Source organism: Pseudopipra pipra, chromosome 17, assembly GCF_036250125.1.
Source record: "Pseudopipra pipra isolate bDixPip1 chromosome 17, bDixPip1.hap1, whole genome shotgun sequence".
Classification (NCBI taxonomy): Eukaryota; Metazoa; Chordata; class Aves; order Passeriformes; family Pipridae; genus Pseudopipra; species Pseudopipra pipra.
Window position 1 is genome coordinate 15,299,639 of NC_087565.1, and position 23,239 is coordinate 15,322,877.

At 55.7% G+C, this 23,239-nt stretch overlaps 1 protein-coding gene across 18 annotated transcripts in view; it reads right to left on the minus strand.

The window, feature by feature from the left end:
• EPB41L1 (erythrocyte membrane protein band 4.1 like 1) overlaps positions 1–23,239 on the minus strand; it is a 68,362-nt gene that overhangs the window by 30,903 nt on the left and 14,220 nt on the right. Inside the window, exon 1 of one of the 18 annotated variants that reach the window (XM_064674443.1) lies at positions 5,443–5,529. The exons of the other annotated variants lie outside the window; for them this stretch is intronic. The gene's annotated coding sequence lies outside the window, so the exon portion shown is untranslated. Of the gene's footprint in view, positions 1–5,442; positions 5,530–23,239 lie in introns of those variants that run through there. 18 annotated transcript variants of the gene reach the window in all.

The following is a 23,239-nucleotide window of genomic DNA, read 5'->3' on the forward strand; positions in this document are numbered from 1 at the left end:
TGTGGAGCGGCGAGATTCCTGCCTCCAGCCCCAGCTGCCTGTCCAGTGCATGATGCAAAAACAAACCCAGGGCCAGGAACAGTGAGGGGAAGGCACTTTCCATGCCGGGGTGCTCAGCAACATGTTTTTAGAACATTTATGTTTTTGAAACCTTTTATGCCAATGTAGTGTGGGCTGGCAAGAGCTCCTGGGATGATCCATGCACCAAGGTCATGGAGCACCCTCTGGACCATCACCCACCCGTCAACTCAGGCTGCTCAGGCCCCACCAGCTCCCCATCAGTCTGTGCAAGATCTGCTGGGATTGCCCCCATTGGAGTGTCCGAAGGCTGTGGCTGGACGAGGCGGCTCAATCAGAGCATCTCCCTGGGGTCACATCACCCACCCTGCCCACGGAACAGCCACACCAGCAGCCCTGAGTAATACCTGCAGCACCATAAAATCTGCACTTTAGTGGAGTGTGTAAGCCCACACAGGATATTTCTGATCCCCATTCCAATTCCAACCCCCTGCCATGGGCAGGGACACCTTCCACTAGACCAGGTTGCTCCAAGCCTTGTCCAACCTGACCTTGAACACTTCCAAGCATGGGGCAGCCACAGCTTCTCTGGCCAGCCTGTGCCAGGGCCTCACCACCATCACAGGGAAGAATTTCTTTCCAATATCCAATCCAATCCTGTCCTCTGGCAGTGGGAAGCTATTGCCCCTTATCCTGTCTCTCCAGACCCTGGTAAAAAGTCTTTCTCCATCTTTCTTATAAGCCCCCTTCAGGCCCTGGAAGGGGCTCTCAGATCTCCCTGGAGCCTTCTCTTCTCCAGGTGAACACCCCCAGCTCTCCCAGCCTGGCTCCAGAGCAGAGGGGCTCCAGCCCTTGGAGCATCTTCGTGGCCTCCTCTGGATTTCCTCCAACAGGTTGATGTCCTTGTGCTGAGGACCCCAGAGCTGGAGGCAGCACTGCAGGTGGGGTCTCACCTAAGCAGAGCAGAGGGGCAGAATCCCACCCTCACCTGCTGCCCACAGTGTGGGATGAGCCCACAACTGGTTTCTGGGTACCAGCACATATGGCCAAGTCACATCCAATTTGTCACTGACCAGGACCCCCAAGTCCCTCTCCCCAGGGCTGCTCTCAACCCACCCAGCCCTCAGCCTGTGCTGATGCTGGGGGTTGCCCTGACTCAGATACAGGATCTTGCACTTGGCCTGCTTGAACTGCATGAGGTTCACATGAGCTCGCTCCTCCTGCCTGCCCAGGTCCCTCTGGATGCCAGATCCCTGGTGAATCTGCTGCACTGCTCAGGCTCAGTTCGGTGTCACCCACAGACTTGCTGACTTTCTGTTACAAAGCAAACCCATCCCACGCCACAGCTCCTGTCCCTCCACCGCCCTTCGGGTGTCCTCAGCAGTGGGAAAATGTGAAACCTGACCCATAAAAATGGCTAAAACTGACTCCAGGGGTGAGAGAGAACAGAGAGGAGGTGACAGAGAAGACACAGGAGTCAGCCTGTGCCTCCTGCCACCCGATTCGGCAGTGCAGGATCATCTGGGAGCATCCCCCTTCCATGCACACAGGTCAGTGACACTGCTGCTGGCCATGCTGGCTGTGTGGTCACCACAGAGGGACTCTGTTCACACCAACAGGCCCAGGATTTCACCACTCTGCCCCAGGGCCTCACTCTTCTGGCCATGACAGGCAGGACAACCTGCCACAGGCCCCTGAGGAGCATTAGCTCAGCTCCTCCTGACAGACCCCACTGCTTGGCCAAGGGCACCAGAAGCTTTCAAGGGTCACCAGTGGTTTGGTTTTTTCCACAGAGAAAACAGGGCTGCTGTTTTTCCACTGCAAATTCAAGCAGTTGCATGCTCCCAGCTCCAATCCCTGTGTGGATCATTCCTAAGTGCTTCTGCCTGGATCTCAGTGTGTGAATTTTTTAATCAATATGAAATCTCTAAAATGATAACCATCCCTTCAGGCCAAAAACATGCTGGGTTTTTCACTCAAGGTTTCTAAACTTTCTTCCAAACTACTTTTTCCCTCTGCAGTGGGAAGCATTGATCCCTGAGGAAATGAGGCCTTTTTTTAAGGGTAGTAGGCTAGGAATTCATCCCATCTTGCCCAGCCAGACCTACTTTTGCATATTAAGCTCCAGTTCCAAGCAAGGAGCCTGACCTAGGGACCCTGACTACCAGCTGAAGCCCGTGAGAGCACAACACAGCAGTGCCGGGGTGGCAGACCCCTGGTAAAGGAGCTGGTAAACCCTCAGGGACCATCTCCCTGCTCACACCATGACCTTGCTTCTCCTGCCACCCTGCTTTGGAACCCTGGCCACCATCCCCCTTCCCTGGTCCCAGTAATTCCCACTGCATGCTCTTCCCTCCTGCAGCACCACGTGTCTCTGTGCCTGGGCAGAGACACAGGGCTCTATACAGCCACAGAGGAAACCCCAGCTCTGATGGATCCCAGCCCAGAAAGGGCCCATTGAGCCCATCCCTGTGGCATTGCTCCTGCCCCAGCAGTGTGGAATACAGCGGTGACGATCAAGCCCCTCCAAACTTTGGATGGGCTCAGGAGGAGCAGGGAGCCCCTCAATCTCTCACCTTGCAGCCATGGTGGGGAGACTCCAGTCCCCACACAGGGTCATTGCTGGGGGATGAGGGTCAGGGAGCTGCCCCAAGGGAGCTGGGGCTGGCAGTGGGGCAGTGGCCCTGGGCATGACACTACTGCAGCTGAGCCCTGCAGCTGCACAGCCCCAATGGAGGGGCCACACTGGCACCGCCACACTCCTGGGCACAGCCACAATGCCGCATTCAGGGGCTGGTGGGTGTGGGTGCCACAGCTGTGTGGGCAGTACTGCTGCTCAGGGTTCCCTGCCCACAGTGGGGCTGAGTGGAGAGGTCGGAAGCATGGAATCAGGGCTCTGCCAGCACTGCCACTCACCCCAATGCTACTGGCAGCCAGGGGGCTCAGGGCTGGCTGGCACTGAAGGTCAGCACCAGCCTGGCAGCACTAAGCCCCTGGGGATGGTGGCACCAGCCCCTAGAGCTCTGGCCAGCAATAGGATGCTGCCACCCTCCATGGAAGCCTGGTCATCTGCTCCCGGGGCTGTGGGAGGACACCAAGGCCAACATGACCACCAGCACCCCAACTGTCCCTTGTGCCAGGCTGGGAGTGTTCAGCACCCTGAGGGCACCTGCAGGCTCTGAAGGGACCTGAGATTCACAGTGAGGCAACCACTGCAACCTGCCTCAGCCCCTTCTCCCCACTTTTTTCCCCATGGCCTTTTCTGTGGCATTCAAGAGCTCCAGAAGCAGACGTTGGTTATCATGGGAGCAGCTCTGTGGCTCAGACAGGAGCTGCCCCTGATGTGGAGGTGGCAAGCAAACCTCAGACAGCACGCAGCAGCCGTGGAGTGCTGCCCATCACACAGCACCTTCTGGATGCAGAACTCAGCTTCTGCTGCCCACCCCATGCAGGAGACTCTGGTGTGGGGGACCATAGGTTGAGAAAGGACACAGGTCCCAGCGTGCTGCCAAAGGGATAGTTTCATTGACGATTTCCACCACAAACCTTTAAAAGAGATATACACCACAACTGCAGCGAACTGGGTAGAGACAAGTAGAGATGCTGTCCCAAATAATTTTTTTCTAAATATTTCCCACAGAAGGAGCAGGACCCAATTCCGTTGGGTGCCAGCCTTTACCAGGCTGTCCCAGCCCTTCCCAGTACCTAGCCTTTCTCGTGCATGTCCCCTCGGGAGTGCAGCCAAGGCTGGAGCAGCTCCCATGCTGAGGCTGGCAGCTGCCTGGCAGTAGCTGGAGAAGGCAGGAGGCAGCAGACACCATCCCCCCAGACCTTTCCCTGTGCAGGATGATGGCCAAAGGGTTCCTCTGCACCCACCGGCCCCAGTGCCATGCACCCAGTTTTCAGTAAGGCCACGTTTTCAGCACAAGCCCAGTTTCCAGCAAGGGCTGGCTCAATTCTGCTGCCACTGGATCCCTATGGACTGGGGGTTGTTCTCCAAAGGGGAAATGGCTGGAGCTGAAAGGAGCTCCAGGCTACTGGAACAGGCACATGGGAATGGCAACTGCAAAGAAAGCCTTAGCAGGATCAGAGGCAGACCTGCTGATCAAGCCTGGAATCTCCTCCCCTCATCTCCCTGCCTGCTCCTCCTTCCCTTGGTGTTCTCCTCTTCTTCCCCCTTCAAGCCAGAGTATGGATTCACAGCTTTCCCAAATGCTCTGCCCCAGCACATCCTGCCTCCAGCGTCCAAAACGCTCCCCACTCAGAACCTTCCCTTCCCTGCCACCTCCAAGCTGGTTTTGCTGCAGCCTGCTCTCCCCTTCCCCTGCCCAGTCACTCCCAGCTGCCAGGATGGTTTCCAGGGCTGACCATCCCCCTTTGCTACTTGGCTCTGTTTCCCCCCCCACTCTCTGCCGAGGCTGCTGCCCATCTCTGAAGTTTAACCTCTGCTCCATCACAGTCCTGGGCAGATCCTAGCTCCATGCTGAGTGCCTGAACGGGGCCTTGCAGGCTCTAGCATAACTAGGGTGCACAGAGCTGGATGACACCCCAGCACCCTCCTGCCTCACCACCACTGAGGGCCCATAGGGCTGATCCTGGCAGCAAAGCTCCCCACTGTGCTGTGGGACAGATGGCTGCTGCAGAGACAGACGGAGATGAGGAGTACCCTGCAGGGGTGGCAGTGGCTGTGTGACAAAGGTCAGGGGGTCCAGGTACTTGCCAGCCCCCAAGGACAGAGGTGCTCACCAGGGCTGTGGCACCCAGCACCCCTGATGGGGCAGGGGCTGAGCTGGCAGGGGACAGGCAGGATAGGAGCACAGGCAGTGCCTCGCAGCCATCCTGGAAACCTGAGAGGAGCCTGGTGAGGAGTCCTGGGGATCCTCTGGGGACATAGAAAGAGCAAACAGGGAAAATAGCCCCAAAGTCCTGGCAATATATGGCACCCTGAGCCCCACTGCCCCTACTGAGCCCTGCTGCCAACCTGAGCCCCGCTGCCCCCCAGCACTTATGCCCTGGCACAGGATGTGCAAATCCCCAAAATGCTCTGCAGCGAAGCTCAGCTCTCCTGTGCTGCTCTGCAGCAGGGCCAGAGAATCACATGAGCTGTTTATGGTGAAGCAGGGGGATCAGAAACAGAGAGTATCCCCAGCTCCTGAAGAACGAACCCCACTTATCCTCACCAGTGACTGGCAGAGGCAGAGATCTGCAGTGCCCTGAGTGGTTTCCCAGCTGTAAAATGCCCTGTCATAGAATCACTAAGTTTGGAAAAGACCTCTAAGAGCAAGTCCAATCATCTCCCCTCCCAGGTTCCACGACTCGCACCCCACCCAGCTCTCCCCAGGGCACCCACTGCTGGCTAAAGCCCAGAGCATCAGCAGCAGTGCCGAGCATTGTGCAGTGGCCGTGTCCATGGTGGGGCCCTACCTTGGTGCAAGCTCCCCATGGCTCCAGCATGGCTCATCCTGCTGGGCTGTGCTGCATCCGAGGCAGTGCTTTATACAGAGCCGCCTCTTCCCGCCCCCCCGCCCCCCCCCCCCCCCCCCCCGCAGTGACGGATGGATGTGCACTGCAGCCGCAGCTGGGCTGGGAGCTGGGCTGCCTTCCCAGCCCTCTGCCAGGCTCCCCACTCCCAGGCATTCTGGGCCTGCACCAGTGCCCTTGGCATGGTGGGAGGGTCCCACTGGGATGCTGGCACCAGCCCCATCACCTCCCTTGCCTGCAAACACCTGACTCATCCCAGGCCAGGCACCAGATTGCGCTCCTGCAAGGATCCTTCCCCGTGTATGCCCTGGCAGGGAAGGAGAGCTCAGCTCCTCCATGGGAACTGGATCCACTGTACATCTTCACCCCAAGTTAACCTGGCACAGTCCTGCATCCCACTCATCCCTCCCATGGGTCTTGTGGCAGCAAACACTGTGACCCTCCAAACCACGTCCCCAAGCACCGTGTTAGCACCAGTCTGCTCTGAGATGTCCCAGCAGCGGGGGCTCAACAAAAGCTCTTTCATCAGCCCTGTCCAGGGGGAAGTGCCAAGTGTGACACCCAGCACATCCCTATCTCCTGAGCACGAAGCTCCTCATCCCTCCTTTGTCCCCTGGAAGGGACAACACCACAGAGCAAGCACTGGGACCATGCACTGCAGGGGTGCTCATACCCTGCAACACAGCAGCACAGGAGGTCCAGGAAGCCCAGCACTGACCCTGCTGTGCAGAGGGAATGATCCTGCCATCAGCAGGTAGTGGGGACAGCCAGAGCACAGGCAGGAACACTCACAGGGACACTGGCCAGACAGCAGGTGCTGCTCAACACCCCGGACCCAGGTAGCCCATGGGGGCTGGCAGGGGCTGGGTTATGTTGACCAGGTGTGGGCAGCCTGCTGGGAGGTCCAGGTAGGACCCACCACAGTGTAGTTTGGACACATACTGATGGAAACTCCCAGGCACACCAAGCCATCAAGAACCACAGGGGAAGAAGCACAAGCCAGACAAAGTCTGGGGACTTGCTGGGAGGCTCCCGGCAGGCTCCAGCTGTCAGGATACAGTCACCCCACCCGTGCGGGTGACAGTGCCGGATGCAGAGGGAGAAACCGCCGTTCAGCCCCAACTGCCCAGCTGCTCATCAGTATGAGCTCTCCAAGCAGTACCCATGGGTTGGGATGCTCAAGGACTGTCCCCTCACCCAAGAACATCTGCCCCGGGGGAACCAGATGGGCAGGGACTAGGTCAGAGCCCTGAGGGACCTCCCCATGAGCCCTCCTCAGGGCTGGTCACCTTGCACAGGGACTCCTGAGCCACTGAACTGGGACAGCCCAGGGGGATCTCACTCTGAAACATAGAAATCTGCAGCAAGGAAGAATCAGTAATCCCATAATTCCCAGCAAGCTCCCCTCCTCTGAAATCATTGCCTGGTCTGTTTGCACCCTAACCAGATACCCCGACCTTGGCAGTACAATCCCCATGAGTTCGGCAGGCCAGGGACCAGTGGGGCTTGCAGCTTCCCTGGCCTCTGCAGCTCCCATGGGAGCAGCACTCACGAATGCCCCTGTAAGGGACTCCCAGCGTCGGCAGCCTAAGTGTCCTCAGTGGCATTTCCAGCCCTGAATCTCCCCCTTCCACCCTCTCCATGAGGGTGAAGCCATAGGGGTTTGGGGCTGGGGGCTATCAGTTCTTGGCTGCTCTCCACTGTTCAGGGCTGACATCACCCATCTCTGAGCATCCACAACTGAACAGCAACCCTGAGCTGGCTCCATCAGGCAGCCTAAGGAAAACAAGGGCAGGAAGGATTTTCCCTCCATCCCTGGCAAGAAGCAATGATGGACCCAGAAAGAGGGGCTCAGGTCCTGGGGTGTCAGAGTGGGAGGGACCCACTGCATCCACTACCAACTAACTGCGGAAGTGCCTACAGAAATGCCCTTCTTGGCTTCAAAATCTTCATGGAAAGGGTGGTCAGGCACTGGCACACCAGGAGTCACCATCCCTGAAGGGATTTAAAAGACACATTAGGCATTTGGGAACATGGTTTAGTGGTGGTCTTTGCAGTACTGGCTCAATGATTTTAAAAGCTCCTTTCTAACCTCAGTGGTTCCATGACTAGCGAGACCCACAGGGTGCAAATGGATTGGGGAGACCTGAACAGCAACAGGTTTCAAAGAGGGTCCTGCTGGCACTTGGGCCCTGTGGCATCAGTGCTTGTTCTAAGCCCATCGAGGACCCCACTGAACCCCATGCACACTGCCCAGGCCACTAGGCTGTGCTCAGGGGACTGGATCACAGGCTGAGTGAGGTTGGAGGCACTTCTGGAGGTCACCTTGCCCAGTCCCTGCTCCCTCAGGGCCACCCAGAGCCAGCTGCCCAGGATGTGCCCAGGCAGCTTTCGAGTCTCTCCACCTCCACCACCTCCCTGAGCACCTGCACCAGTTCTCAGCCACCCTCACAGTGGAAAAGTGTGTCCTGATGCTCAGAGGGCCCCTCCTGTGTGTCAGTTCGTGCCCATGGCCCCTGGGTCTGTCCCTGGGCACTGCTGAGCAGAGCCTGGCTCCACCCTCTTGGCAGAAGCCTGTCAGTGGCCAAGGATGGCACATTCTGCTGGGAGCAGGGGAAGGTCACCCCATGGACAAGCTCCCTCACTTATCTAAGGAGAAACAAATTAACCCCTCTCAGGGTGGCACAGGCTAACTCAGGTAGCACATCAGAGGGAGAGACAGAGCCCAAGAGATCTTCATCTGCGTTTCAGTGCAGGATTTGGGCCAGCAGAAAGATATCAGCCACAGGACCACCCCCAGAAGAGCCCCCAAAACTGCTGTCGTGCCAGTGGGCTCAGCAAAGACCCAGCTTGAGGACTCCAGACACGCGTCCCCCCTGCCAGAGAGATGCCCCCTAAGCAAGCACTGAGCCAAGCTCCTGCAAAGACAGTGCTGTTGGAGAGTCCCTCCTTGCTCCTGCTGACCCCATGACACGGTTTCCTCATATCCTTGTGATCCTACCCAGTATAGGAGGGGACCATCTGCATCCTCCACTGCCACCTTGAGCACGATTTGGTGACTCAGGCAGGGAAACGGAGCCAGCTCCCTTGGACTACAGTGGGACACAGCTCAAGTCCTGGAAGAGGTCACGGCTAAGCTGGGCCTAGGTTTTAGTTCAGCATTCCAATAAGTCCTTGGATCCCAGTGAAGGATGCTGTGGGGGTAGAGGGGCACCGGTCTCATCCCTCCCACCACCACCTTGGCAAAGCTGGCTGCCAGGTATTCTTTTGGAGGCATTTGGGAACCTGGAGGAAGGCAGGGTGGTGGCTGCTGCACAGAGCAGTTCAAGCCACAAGCTGATTCAACATTTCTTCCATCCCAGATAGAGCCTCTGATTTCAAGCATCAACATGTTTCTGATTATTTGGTAGAAATTGAGCTGAGGTGGGGGAAGGGGAGGGCTGGCAAAGCCAATTCCTGCACTGGAAAGGTGGGAAAATCAATTGAAAAATATCATCCGAACTGGGCACATAGCACTGGGCACATCCCAGCACTGGATGTTGGTATTTGGGACCGGCCTCATCCCGCATCCAGCTGCCTCTTTTGGCCTGGCAGCCCCCTGAGAGGGCACGGAAGGACAGGCATAGGGGAAAACATGTCATTAATCCTCAAGGGTTTAAATCCAGGTGAGGGCTCATCATTCCTCATAACCTCCTGCCATCAGAGGCACCTGCTGGCACCCTGGTCACATGGGGACACCATGGCCACGTGTGCTCCTAATGCCCTCCCCAGTCCAAGCAGGAGGAGGGAGGATTTGAAGGGTCAGGGGCTATGGCATGGCACAGCTGATCTATGGCCAAAACAGTCTTTTCCCAAAACACCCTATTTGGACCACGTGTCCCTGTCAACATCAGCTCAGCTCCGTCCTTGGCACCTACCTCAAACCAAGCATTGGAGGGACTGTTATTTGAATATTTGTTGAGTTTAACCCAGTTCCCCACTTTTGGGATGCCTGGCTCATGCTTTCTGAACACCTAAAGACACCAATGCAGGCTTCCCTCTGTTTTCTCCCCATTTGACCCTCTCTCAGCCACAAGGAACATTTGTTGGTGAGAGGGGACCAACAGCACCCCTGTGGCTACACAGCCATGAGCCCTATCCCCACTGGTGACAGTCTGAAGCAGAATCAGGACCCTAAAAAACCCCAGAGTGTCCCCACATGGTACCGAATAACAAAAGCACGCACAACACAGCACATCCTGGGATTACACATCCCACTAAGGAGCCAAGTCAGGGGCACAGACCCACAGGACAAGGTTGGTTCCACTAGGACAGGAACACCAGGGAGCAGCCTGTCCATGACAGAAGACCTGCAACCCCAAGAAGGATCTGTAGTACAGATGAGAAGGAACCCCCTGCTATGCATGGAAACATCTCCCCGGTACCCACAGCATGGTGGATCCCAGGCTGCTCCAGAGAAGGATGTGGACCCTCTGTGACTGCTCAGACATGGGAGAAAGGAGATTTTTTTTTAGCTTTTGCCAACACAAGGACAGCTTGGAGGCCTCAGGGACGCTCAGGCCTTGCAGGCAATTATCAGAGATAAGAGACAAAGGTTTTAAAGGGCAGAAGGGATGGAAAAGGGATCATAGAGAAGCGAGAAGAAAGAGCAAATCAGCTCAGAGCTGCAGCGGGGTGGGGAGCAGCACATGGGCTTCCTTCATTGGCTCTGACCTTCCATGCAGAGGACACCCCAGGACACAGCAGGGACTTGGGCCAGGCAGGCAGAGCTGGGGCTACAGCAGAGAAAACAAACGGTGCAGAGGAGAAGGTACCTCAGGTACCTACCCCAGGACTGAAACTGCACTGCAGGGAACCCCCCCAACCCAACTCAGACCCCCCAGTGCTGCCCAAACCAGGGTCCTGCCTCCCACCACCCCAGAAGCAGGGCATGCTGTGCCATGCTCCTGGGTTCCATGGGACAGTGGGTGCCCCACTCCTCAGAGAAGCCTTCAGGGCTTCCACACTAGCCAAGCTTACTGCCATCTATCCTTATGTTTCCAGTTTATCTTGGACAGTACTCCCGCACCTGGAGTCCCCAAAGACTTTTTGGACACCCCCTTGAAGCAAAGCTCACCAGAAGATGTGCTGGCCAGACCCAGGACTCTGGCAGGTACTCACTGTGAGGAGCATCCACTTCACCTGACCAGGGCTTCATTGCATAGGATAAGCCTCAAGGACAGGGAGGAAAGGGGACCCCTGCCCTTGCCACCCTCCATGGAGGAGACAGGGAGGGGACAGGCCATGCCAGCAAGCCTGGAGGAGTAGGAACAGAGCTGCCCCATGCCCAACTCTATAAGCCCCACATGCTCTCAGCCGTACTCTTCTCTCCCATTGTATTCTTCCCAAGTTGCATCCCCCAAGAGCTGGGACCCCCTCTTCCCAGCCCTGCCCTAGCTTAGCTGTGGTGCAACATCAGAAGTGCCTACACACCAGACAACCAGTTCTGAGGGATGGATTTACTCCGATTCTCTCCTGCTTAATATCCTTCAGGTGTTCCTGGTTGTCTTTCAGCAGTGATTAGCCCTGCCCAGGCTGCTTTCCCTGCCTGATTTCTATTCAGGATGTATACATAATGTATGTTTTACACACATCAGTGCAGTGTCACTATCCTGCACCCAGTGCTCCCTGCACCCTCACTTCAGCCGGTCTGAGTCCCAAAGCCACCATGAGCCCAGTCTCCAGAGGTGCCCACAGTGCCCAGCTCTGCAGTGCCTACTCCCACACCTGAATCCTAAAATACATGTGTGGCCCAGCTGCTGCAGGGAAACTGGAACTTGGAAATTTCCATCCTCTGAAGTATCTCGCAGATACGCAAAAGAATCGACAAGGTGTCAAAGGAGCTTGAACAAGTCACAGGGCTGAGCAGGAGCCAAGAATAGCATCCAGGAGCCTGGGCTACAGGCGCTGGGAAGGGCCACAGCGTGGGCGGCCAGATCCGCACCTCAGGCTGCCCCAAAGCAGCCTTGGTGGAGATAGAGGGCAAGAGGTTCACAGACTTGAACAACCTTTCCCACCCGGCTCTGGCTCAACTCTGCTAAGAAAATACTTCACCAGTCTCACTTCTGTACAAATTTACAGCAATAGCATTTGTGTCCCCACAGAACTGGTGAGAATCCAGCCTTTGGCAACCAAGTGCCTGGACACTATGGACACCCAAACTGGGGACAAACTGAAAACTCCTCAATGACTTGCAAAATGCAACACAAAAAACCCCCCACCATCAGGTTTCAGTTTGCTGCAGGACACATGGTCTGCAAAAGCCCTTCAGAAGGAAAGCAGGGGCTGGATTCTGGGATTCTATGATTCACAGTTGTGCCAGATGTGCTGGCTCATCCCTGGAAAAGGGAGGGAGGAGACCCTCACCTTCAATGAGAATTACAGAAACACCTGCTCAGTCAGGAGCCCCCAGCTCCTGAGATGCCTCCCTCTGGGAGGGATGTCACCTCATCCTCCTGCCAGGTCGGGTCAGGGCATGGCATGGGCTGCCTGTGCCTGAAGCAGCATGTCATGAGCTTCCAGGAGGTCCAGCCAAGCAGGGATGGTGCTCTCACGTTAGGACAGTGATGGCTGGGTTGAGGCCAACAGCTTGTCAAGGTGCCAGGGCACCAAACCCTGTGCCCAGGTGCTGCCAGGGAGGGGACCAACAGCTGGAGCTTCCTTTCCAAGCTGAGAACATCTCTCCAGCTCAAGGCTGACATACCTGACAGTTAGACTTAGGAAATGCTGATGAGGGAAAACATATTCTCTCCCTCCTCCCACATTGCCCTCCTTCCAGACCATTAATCCCAGCCCTGCACCAGCCCGTGGCTGTCTTGCGGCACTGCTGTGAATCATCATAAGCCACACACTGACTCACAGGTGAGGCTCTGGATGCAGCTGATGCGGGAGCCCCGGGCCCTGCAACCTCCTACAAGGGAGTTCTGCCAACCTCATCCAGCCACCACCAGCCCCCCCATGCCTCTGCGAGCCCCGGGGGGGCAGCAGCAGCAGCCCCCCACTGTGAAGGGATATGATGCTTCAAAAGATCATTTAAAGCACTCAGCTCAACACAGCTCCACCCATACCAGCCTGACAAGCCTTTAATAGTGACTGTGATGGAGAGGAGAGTGGGATAAGTCTCCTCTCCCAGGGCCACAGAGATCTTTGAAGGCTGGAGCACCTCTGCTATGGACACAGGCTGAAAGGGCTGTCAGTGTTCAGCCTGGAGAAGAGAAGGCTGTGGGGAGACCTTAAATCACCTTCCAATACCAAAAAGGGGCTTATAAAAAACAGGGGGAGAGACTTTTTACATGGAGAAATAATGATAGGACAAGGAGCAACTATTTCAAACTAAAAGAAGAGAGATTTAGATTGGATGTTAGGGAGAAATTCTTCCCTGTGAGGGTGGTGAGGCCCTGGCACAGGTTGCCCAGAGAAGCTGTGGATGCCCCATCCCTGGAAGTGTTCAAGGCCAGCTTGGATGGGGCTTGGAGCAACCTGGTCTAGTGGAAGGTGTCCCTGTCCATTGCAGTGGGTTCCAAACAAGATGGGCTCTAAGGTCCCTTCCAACCCAAACCATTCTGTGGTTCTGCAATTCCTCTCACACACAGTCACCTGCACCAGGGCTTTATCCTCATCCCATTAGAGAGGTGTTCTCCATCATCTCACCAAACCTCCTTCCCCCTAGTTTTGGGCTATGGTTGTCCCTGTCTTGAGCAGCCAGGGCAGAGCTCCTTCTGCTTTCCCACTATTTCAAGCTTCACAGCTCCCCACTGTCCCCAGACCACCATGACTCCTCCACAGTACCAACCCTGCAGATCCAGTATCAGTGGCAGCTCAGCCTTACCCGGAGAAGGCAACACCCAGGGTGGGTCACTCAGCCCAGGACAACAGCTCTCTGTAGCCACCATCCAATCAGCAGGACCTGCCTCCACCCCAAGGGGGAAGTGCCTGCTTGGGTCCATCAGGTTCCAGCCTTGGTCCTTCCCAGTGGTGATGTGGAGGCCCTCGAGAGCAGCAGACCTCCAGAGCCAGTGCAGCACGGCAAAGCTGCTCAGGGAGGTCCCTGCAGCCCCTGTGCCAGGCCCAGCAGCTCTTCTCGGCTCAGCCTGAAAGAGCAGAACCTAGCAGGCAGAGGCAGCTGGGCACAGAGCGCTGCTGGGCTCAAACTGGATGCATTTGGTTCCTCCTCCTGCCTTCAGCGTCTTGGCTGTTCCCTGGGGGTCTGATCTACCTGCCCTTGCTGCCTGTAGCTGGATGGACCTTGGGGTTCACTTCTCCTCTCAGCCTGGCTCCTGCAGGTCCTTCTTAGCTGGGACAGCACAGCTTTGGGATCGCAGCACCAAGATTTATCGTCTGGTGCAAAACTTTCTCACACCCCTCATCCCTACACACTTGTCTCAAGCCCCCTCTCTACATCTCACTATTTTCTCTTTATTCCTCAAGTCAGTCACACAGACAGATGCTTCAGCCTCCAGGTCTTTTTCCAGATAGTCACAATTTCTTCTGATGTTCTTCATTTACAGTAAAGCAGTTTGCCTCCAATTCCTACACACCTGGCTCCTCTGCCCAGCAAACACACATGCACACAACAGGAAGGACTGAAGCACAAGAGCACGGGCACCCTGCAGGCAGGACTCAATTCCTACAGGAGCACTGGGGTGCTGGGAGAAGCTTTATCGCTCCCCTGATACCATCAACCACCTCATCCCATCCTCCCTGCAGCCACAAGGTACTTGCAAGCATCGTCCCTCTGTACCTCCGTGAGCCTCACACCACACATCCATCCATGTCCCCCCTTGCACACATGCAGTCTGACAAGCCCCACTGCCCCAACTCACCCTTTGCCCATCACCTCCAAGCCTGCTATCTCCCAACTCTTTGCCAGGAGCGGTTGAAAAGGAGATGTCAGACTAACAGAACACAATGTTCTGCCCAGCAGGATGATATGAGCTCAAGAACATCCCAGTAGCAACATGAAGGATAGTGTGAGCAGTCCGTCTTCACCTGACACCTTTCTTCCCAGCCTGTGAGTGGGCTTTTCACTGGCTCAGGTGAGCTGTGCCACCTTGTCCTGCCAACCACCCCACGGCTGTCCCACGCCATGGCAGCACAGCACCAGGAGGAGCCAGCTCCTCACCAAGTCCTGTGTTCAGTTCTGGGCCCTTCACTTCGATAAAGACATTGAGAGGCTGGAGTGTGTCCAGAGAAGGGAGACAGAGCTGGGGAAGGGTTTGGAGCACAAGCCGGATGAGAAGCCAGTTGAGGGAGCTGGAGGGGCTCAGCCTGGAGAAAAGGGGGCTCGGGGGGACCTCTACACTCTCTACAACTCCCTGACAGAAGGGTGGAGCCAGGTGGGGGTTGGGCTCTGCTCCCAGTGAACAAGTGACAGGACAAGAGGACACAGCCCCAAGTTGTGCCATCGGAGGTTCAGGTTGAACATCAGGTTGAACATTCCATAAAGAATTTCTTCATAGAAAGGGTGGTCAGGCATTGGAAAGGGCCTGCCCAGGGAAGTAGTGGAGTTACCATCCTTGGAGGTGTTCAAGGAATGACTGGACGCAGCACTCAGTGCTCTGGGCTGGGTGACAAGGTGGTGATCAGTCAAAGATTGAACTTGATGATCTTGGAGGTCTTTTCCAACCTTAATGATTCTGTAATTAAAGTAGGGAAGAGCAATGAGGTCTGAACCTGCCAGTGGACTGACCATGGGAGGCTGTTTTTAGCAGAGACACATTCACTCCTGTCCCTCTTGCACAGGTGATGGGCCTAGTCCAGAGCCTGCCTGGCCATGGAGGACAGGAAGGGCTCATCCAGGCTGTCTGGAACAGTCCGTTCCTGGGGAGAGTCCCTTAATTCACTGTAGAGCTTTGATAGTGACTTCAGACACTTTTGTCCAAACAGGTGGTTGCTCTCCAGCCCCAAGCCAGCCTGGCAAGCTCAGGCGGTTGAGCTGGTGTGTTTAGCTCCACTGACCAGACCTGGAGTTCCCAATGGATGCCAAGCTGGTGAAAAGGAGCCAAATCCAGGGCTGAGGCAGCCACTGAGCACCACTGAAGCAGACAGTGGCTCATCATTGACACAGAGTATGACAGCCAGGCTGGAGCTGCCCAGTGAAGAATTGGGTCAACTCGGGAAAAAAAGGAAAGCAAAGACACCAAAGATGGGATGATCCTGTGGGAACACACTCAAATGAGTGCAGTGGTCCTGTGTAACACCTCCACAAGCTTTGGAATCCACCACATGGAAGGAGCCGGCAGTGTGAGGCTATCCCACCTCCCTGCGTGTGGGGCTGGTGAAGCTGCTCTGCTGCAGCCAGTTCAGCCTTAACTGACAAGTGTTCAATCCTTGTTTGGGCAATTATGTATTTATATTATGTCAGCAGTTGCCAACAGCCCAGACATCTGCTTGCTCATCATGCCCAAGTCAGGCATCGCAGAGACATCTGACCCCAGAGCAGGATGCTGGCCTTCTGCACACACAGCTGACAGGCAGCAAAGTGCCTCTCTTCACAAATGCTCTGTGGTCCCCTGGCATCTCCTGTGGGGGATGGACAGTGACCTGCTGCCCACGGTGCCATCCCCTGCTCCAGAGTTAATAAAGTAGCCTGAGCTTATTTCACAAAACTACACCCTGGGAGTTGAGATCAGAATCCCTGTGGCTCCAGAGGCATTGTGCCACATGTCAAAAATGAATCAGGAGAAAGTTGGAGGGGGAAAAAAGAAGCCAACAAGTTGACAGGGAGTTGTCCCTTGAGTTAGCCTGGAGTCAGGCAGAGATGGCAACTCACCACCCCTTAGCTCAGCTGGCAGCACCGAGAGCAGCTGAGGCAGAGTCTGTCCTGAGAGACCCAACCCTCCTTCCAGTTTGCTCCCGCTGCGCTCTGGCCCCAGCCCTTTTGGCACCAGGAAAAAACAGGGAAGAGGAGCATGACCTCTGCTGTATCCCAAGGGGACAGAACTGAGGTGCCTCCTCCTCCTCCAAGCCTGCCAGAATGCAAAGGCGGAGCATTCTCCTTCCTGCTCCCCTTTGCACAGCAGGACACAGTCCTTTTGCAAGACCTAGGAAATTTGGGGCCATTTTGAACAAGGTTTTGAATGACGCGCCCCAGCTGAGTAAATAGGTTCAGGAATAAGTTGCTGTGACTCCTTGGAAGCCAAGAAACACCTTCCACAACCTCACTAACGAGGAAAGCAAGATCTCGTAGCAGGTGAGCCAGGAGAGCAGTGATTCAGCCCCTGCTAACAGCCTGTGCCTCTCCACATGGAAGGGCAGCCCAGACACCATGCGACTGTGAGATGAAAGAGCCAGTGCACGCTGCAGCTTCCAGTCCCCCTGTCCCCTGGTTTCTCTCCCTGCACCCACAGGCTCCCCTGGAGCACATGGGATGGGACCAGCAGCACTGCCACAGCATGTCACGTGCCACCACTGAGCCTGGGTGCCGCAACATCATCCTCAGGGCAGAGCACAACCTGCCTGCTTAGTGCTCAGGGGACTTCTCCACCTTGCCTGGCACCCATGGGTCCCTCCAGTCTCACCTGCATTGCCCTAAAGAAGCCAAGCCTTATTGATGCCCTCAGCACCGCCAGGGCCTTGCCTGCACCTGCCCAGCTCAGCCAGGGCAGCAACTTCGGAGTCCCAGGAGGTGCCATGGGGCTGATGCTATTCCAGAGCTCTCCATTTTCAGTCCAATTGCCTCACACTTCAGCTCCTTCCCTGTGACACCCACTCGGTAGTACAAGCAGAAGTGTCTCCCTGTCACCAGTGGTGGAAAACCATCCCCTGCTCCCAGGTAGAGCCTTGGTTCCCTGAGAGCCATCCCTGCTGCTCACCAGTCCCCTCCCTGACTGGGGACACTGCCATGCAGCACCTTTTTGCCAGTACAGCCATACCAGCCTGCAGGTTCACAGGGACCCCAAAACTCATCCCAGACCACAGGATCTCACCAGCAGTGTGGCAGCTCTGCCACTCAGGAGCAACAGGCGCATCAAGGACAGATCCTCATGGCAGGATCTGACAGCAGCCCCTGTGCCTGAAATCATACAGCGCATTGCTCTGGGAGAGAACCCAGGCAGGTCTGGAAGTCCACTGAGGCTTCTTGCACAGAAAAAGGCTGCCCAGCTTGTCGCCTCTGTCACTCCAGGCAGCCCTGTAAAGCCAGGAATGTGCCTCCTCCAGACGAACACCGACCTTTCAAAAGGAATGCAGAGTTAGGAGCACACCAGGAGTGGAGAGATTTATGATCCTATGCTGCATCTGGGGCTTCAGCTCTTCCAGCAAAGTCCAGCAAGAAGCACTGGTTGGACAGGAGAAGGCCTTGTAGAGTAGGTTGCTCAACACTCAGCGCTCAACATCCTCCAATGCAATGGTACATGATGAACCAGCCCTGTGGAGGCACTGAAGGTTTTAAGCCACCACACAGAGCAACCTCCCTGTCCGCCAGCCCCCAAGCAGCCACCTTCCCTTGCTGTGGGATGTCATCTGAACCAAGGACTCTCCAAGTGCCTTATGAACACCTATCCTTGGGAAAGTCATAAAGAAACAGGACCCAAGACCACAACATACCCAGACAGGGTTGCGGTTGCCCTGAGGGACAGCTCCAAGCAGGGACACATGAGCAGTGCAGCCATTGGCACTTCCCCAAACCCTTCTGCACCACCCAGCCCTCCCATATTAGCCTCAACATCCCTGTCCCAACATAGCCACTGCCTAAGGAGGACCAAAGGCATCCAGGCTTCAACAGCACAACTGCCCCGGAGGGGAAACAGGCTCCCACAGCATTCCACAGCCACACCCACAGCTCCCAGCCCAGCTGCAGGGAGTCTCAGGGTGCAGGAGCCTTGAGGCTCCCACTTTTGGCCCTTCTTCCCAGAACAAGGCAGAAAAGCAGCGCTGAGGTAGAAGCCTCAAACAAGAGTCAACAGAGCTTCAAGACACCTTCCTTCCTCAGGGAAAAGTGTTGGTGATCTTGGGCAGAGAAACTCCAAATCAAGGTTTGCGATACCCAGAGATACCCTAGGGTGCTCTTCTGCCCCAGGACGGTGTGGTGCAGGCAGTAGGAGCTCCCATTACACTGCCTGGGAGGATGTGGGCAATGCTGGAGCAGGCAAGGAGCGGTTCAGGAAGCAATGCAGGCAGTGATGTGCTGGGAATGGTACCCAGAAAGCTCCACCTCTGCTGGTTGCTTAGCGACCAGCATCCCGCAGGAGCCACCTCGCCCTCATGTCCCTGCCAGCAGCACCAGCTCTGCTGTATCAGCTCTGGCAGCAGACATGAGCCCAGAAACCACTACCTAGTACCCACCAGCTACCCCCTTCCCACTAAAGCACTGGAACCTGGTTCCACCGGGGATGTGCTCCGCTCAGTCTGTCCCTGCTCCCCACTGGGCCCCATGGCTCAGCCCCAGGCCCACCTCGGAACAAAGGCCTTCAGGAAAGGGAGCAATGCTTTTAGATGAGAAAGACCTCCCACTCCAGGTCCAACTGCTGCTTTCACAGGCTGATAAGTGCTAGACAGGGAAAGGAAAAGGACACATGGAAATGCCTTCATGCCATTTGAGCACACCTCAAGCAGCCAGCCCAGCTGACTGGGAATGAGCATAGAATCCCAGAATGGTTTGGGTTGGAAAGGACCTTAAACATCATTCAGTTCCACCCCTCTGCCACGGGCAGGGACACCTTCCACTAGACCAGGTTGCTCCAAGCCCCCTCCAACCTGGCCTTGAACACTTCCAGGCATGGGGCAGCCACAGCTTCTCTGGGCAACCTGTGCCAGGGCCTCACCACCCTCACACAGAAGAATTTCTTTCCAATATCCAGTCTAAATCTCTGGCATTCTGGGAAGTCATTCCCCCTTGTCCTGTCACTCCAGGCCCTTGTCCAAAGTCCCTCTCCAGCTCTCTTGGAGCCCCTTCAGGCACTGGAAGGGACTCTAAGGTCCTGCTGGAGTCTTCTCTTCTCCAGGCTGGACAGCATGTTTCCATTGCAGAAGTGCTCCAGCCCCTGGAGCATCTTATTAGCCTCCTTTGGACTCACTCTAACAGCTCCACGTCCTACTGCTCCAGGTGGGGTCTCACCAAAGCAGAGCAGAGGGACAGAATGGCTGGGTCCTGTCCAGCCTCTCATCCATCAGCCTCCCCAAGTGCATCTCCTCAGGGCTGCCCTCAATCCACTCTCCTCCCAGCCTGTATTTGTGCTTGGGATTGCCCCAACGCAGGAGCTTGCCCTTGGCCTTGTTGAACCTGTTGGCCTGCCCAAGTGCCTTCCCTCCAGCCTGTGACCGCCCCCACAGCTCCGTGTCATCGGCAAACTGGCCAAGGGCGCATCGATCCCACTGCCCGTGTCACCAACAGAGAATCAGACAGCACCGGTGCCAACACTGACTCCTGAGGACATCACTTGCCACTGAGCTCCACCTGGACATTGAGCCCTTGACTACAACCCTTTCAGTGTGACCACCCAACCAATTCCTTATCCACCAAGTTGCCCATCTGTCAAATCCGTGTCTTCAGTTTAGAGACATGGATGCCACGCAGAACAGTGTCCAATCCCTCACACAAGTCCGGGTAGATGACATCGGTTGCTCTTTCCTCATCCATCAGTGCTGTAACCCCATGTTGGAAGGGCAGAAGGGCTCTCCCCCAGCACCACACAACCTGCTTTCCCAGAGACATGTGTCTGAGCCCTCCCTGGGCTCTGGTCAGCATCATCCTTCACACCTGGCTTCCTCCTGCAAGTCCCTGAGCTGCAAAGGGCAAATCACAAGCCTCAGCATCACTGTTGCTTCCCAACTAACTGACAGAGGCCAATATGCCTGGGAAAATCCCTCCAAACATCTCAAAATTTCTTTCCAGGGAAGAAAATGTCACAAGTTCGCAGGAAGAAGAGCAACAGATCAATAAGTGAAACAGGCAGGAGCTCAGCAAAGAGAATTGCTCTTGCAAACACCTTTTTGGATACTGCCTGCAATTTATGCTGCTGCTCATCTCACTTCCAAGGGAAGACAGATTGCCTGACTGGAAAGAGGAGCAGGAAATTGCCATAATAACCACGGAAAATCATACCTGGGAAATAGACCTTCTGAGGCTTCTTTAAACTATTCCCAGCACTGGTGTCCCTAGCAGAGGTCTGACCTCTCACAGGTCAGAGCTAGAGAATAAAACCAAACTCTCCCTTTGACTTGGCACCCCAAAATCTAACTAATCAACAGCGCTGCGAGAAATCAATGCACCCACCAACACACTGCCCCAAGGCCTCGTTAAAAAAGTGGAGGGGCTTCCATGAGTTTCCCACTCTGGTAACAGCCCCCTTACACCTTGGCACTGCTGGCAGTGACCCTGTGCATGAAAGGAGCCTGAAATACCTGCAGTTGGGTCTCCAGAGGCTGCTCCCCAAAAGTTCCCAGCTTCCCTTGCATTCCCAGGGCCATGCTGACAGCAGGGGAGACATTCCCTGCTGGTGTATTGACGCACTGGATGCTGGGGCACAGCATCCCATGTCAGCTCACTCACCAGCACCATCAAAACCAAAGGTTTTTCAGTGAAGTGGAGGAGAATATCTTAGGTGGAGGGGTTTTTGTCTGGTTTCTTTTTGTAAGATATTTTATGCTACAAAATGACTACTGCCATAGGGATTTTAAACCAAAGAAAAAAACCCCAGAAACGCATTCTTCTTTGAATGAGGGTTCAACAGGGCTCAGGGGGCTGGTCACAGGCCCAAGCAGGTCCAGGGCAGCCACCAGGAGCCTGGCAGACTGCTCTGCCAAGGCTCACAGTGGTGCACGACATGCAGCCAGCACTGGCTTCTGCCAGAGACAGAGGTGCTGACCCCTCTCCAAGCGCTGCCTTGATCCAGTCCTGACACTAAGAACAATGCCACTGTTTGGCATTTATTCCATTTGCTTTGTGTTACTCTCAAAGACAAAGCTGAAAATTCCTTTTTTTTCACTTTTTAACTGGCAGTTCAAGTCTGATTCATCCTTTGTGTGGAGGCAGCCCCCAGCAGCCCTGGTAGCAGCACCCAGTGCCCACAGGCAGCCAGGTGGGTGCGAGACCGTTCCTACCTCCCCACACATCTGCCCACACTGACCCCAGACAGGACTCCAGCCCAAGTGTGACACCAGGTTGGACACTTCATTGGAGTCCCTTTCATCCCTGGCCCAGGTCTCAGCCCTGCCAGCGGGGTGGCAGGAAGCTGAGTCATTTAGACAATGCACAGACACAATTCTGACAAACAGTTGGACAAACCCATTCCAGGGTCAACTGGGAGAGATGAACAGAGACACTCAGTTCCCACTGCAGAGCTGCTCCAGCCTCATGTTCCCCCATCCAGAACCCGCTAGGCCTCCCCCCTGGAGGGACCCACCACATCAGTCTCCTCCCAGGCACTGGGCAGACATTTTCTGGGAAGCAAATATTGCTGGTTGTCCCTCCCCCTCCCCCAACCTTTCCATTTTACCTCCTGGACAATCCTAAGCAGAGTAGTTGTTTTTCTTGGCTGTTTAATCTCTCCCCAGCTCCCAAAGGATGTTCTCTCATTGCCTGGAGAAGCTCAGTTACCTTTGATGTGTCTCAAATTCTACCCCCAGGCAGGTGACAAATATTCAGGGAACTTGGGCAATTAAATGACAACAGAAAGAAGGGCTGCAGAAGAAGCTTAAAAATAAATAAATAAATGAATGGGAAACAAAAAGAAACCTGAGCAAAGCCCCTCCTTCCCACCCCACCCAAGGGCAGAGCTCCAGGTGAGCAAAGCCCCAAGGTGGGCAGAGCCTCCAGCTTTGAGAGGAAGGTCCTAACCCAGACACCCTGAGCACAAAGCCCTGCTCCCAAAAAACAGGGTGCTGCACCCAGGCCCATACTGGGAACAGGGACCCCCAGCACCACAGCCAGCCTAGGAGCTGAGATCCAATCACCACAGCCGGGCTGGGAGTTGGGATCCCACAGCTGGGCTGGCCCCACTACAGCACTACCTAACAGAATAATTTGTGTCCAGGAGGTCCTGGACCATGGACCAGGCCAAGAAAACCTGGACAGAGGATGGCATGGCTCCTGGCCTCCCAGCTGATTTGGGAAAGCCTCAGCCAGGACAGGGGACACAAAGCCAGTGGTGTCTCCAGGCTCAGCCAGGTCGAACCCAGGCTGAGCCCTCTGTCCTGCCCAGCCTAGCCTGGCAGCAGGGCTGCTGAGCATAGAATAGTGACATCACAGCTCCCAGGAGCACGAGGCTTCAGTGCTGTCACCACCATATGAGGGGAACAAGATGCCTCTTACACCTCGTAGCCATCCCGATGGATGTTCACCACTTCCCATGTGGCTTTCAGATGGTGGGCAGGATGCTCCTCCTGCAACTAGGAGGAAGAGAGGGGGCAGCTGCCAGGGGATGCCCAGGGGATGCTGGGTGTGAAGGAAAGGAGCATGGTGGTCTTGCCCGGAAGAGCTACTGGATGGGTGATGGCCATGTGGGGACACAGGCAGGACTGTAGCCCTGGAAGAGAGGCAACACATCGCCCACAATCCTGGGCTGGTACATCCCTGTGTGCCTCTGCTTATCAGTTCCTGGTCATTCCTCAGAGACCTGAAGATGGTCTATGATGGGTCCCTTCCAGAGGAGGAGAGTAGCCTGGACTGTTCACAGAGATGGAGCTGCCCATCTCAGTCACCAGGTGGATGAGCTAAGTGGTGGCAAGGCCACCTACCCCCCAGACAGCATCATCCCACTGG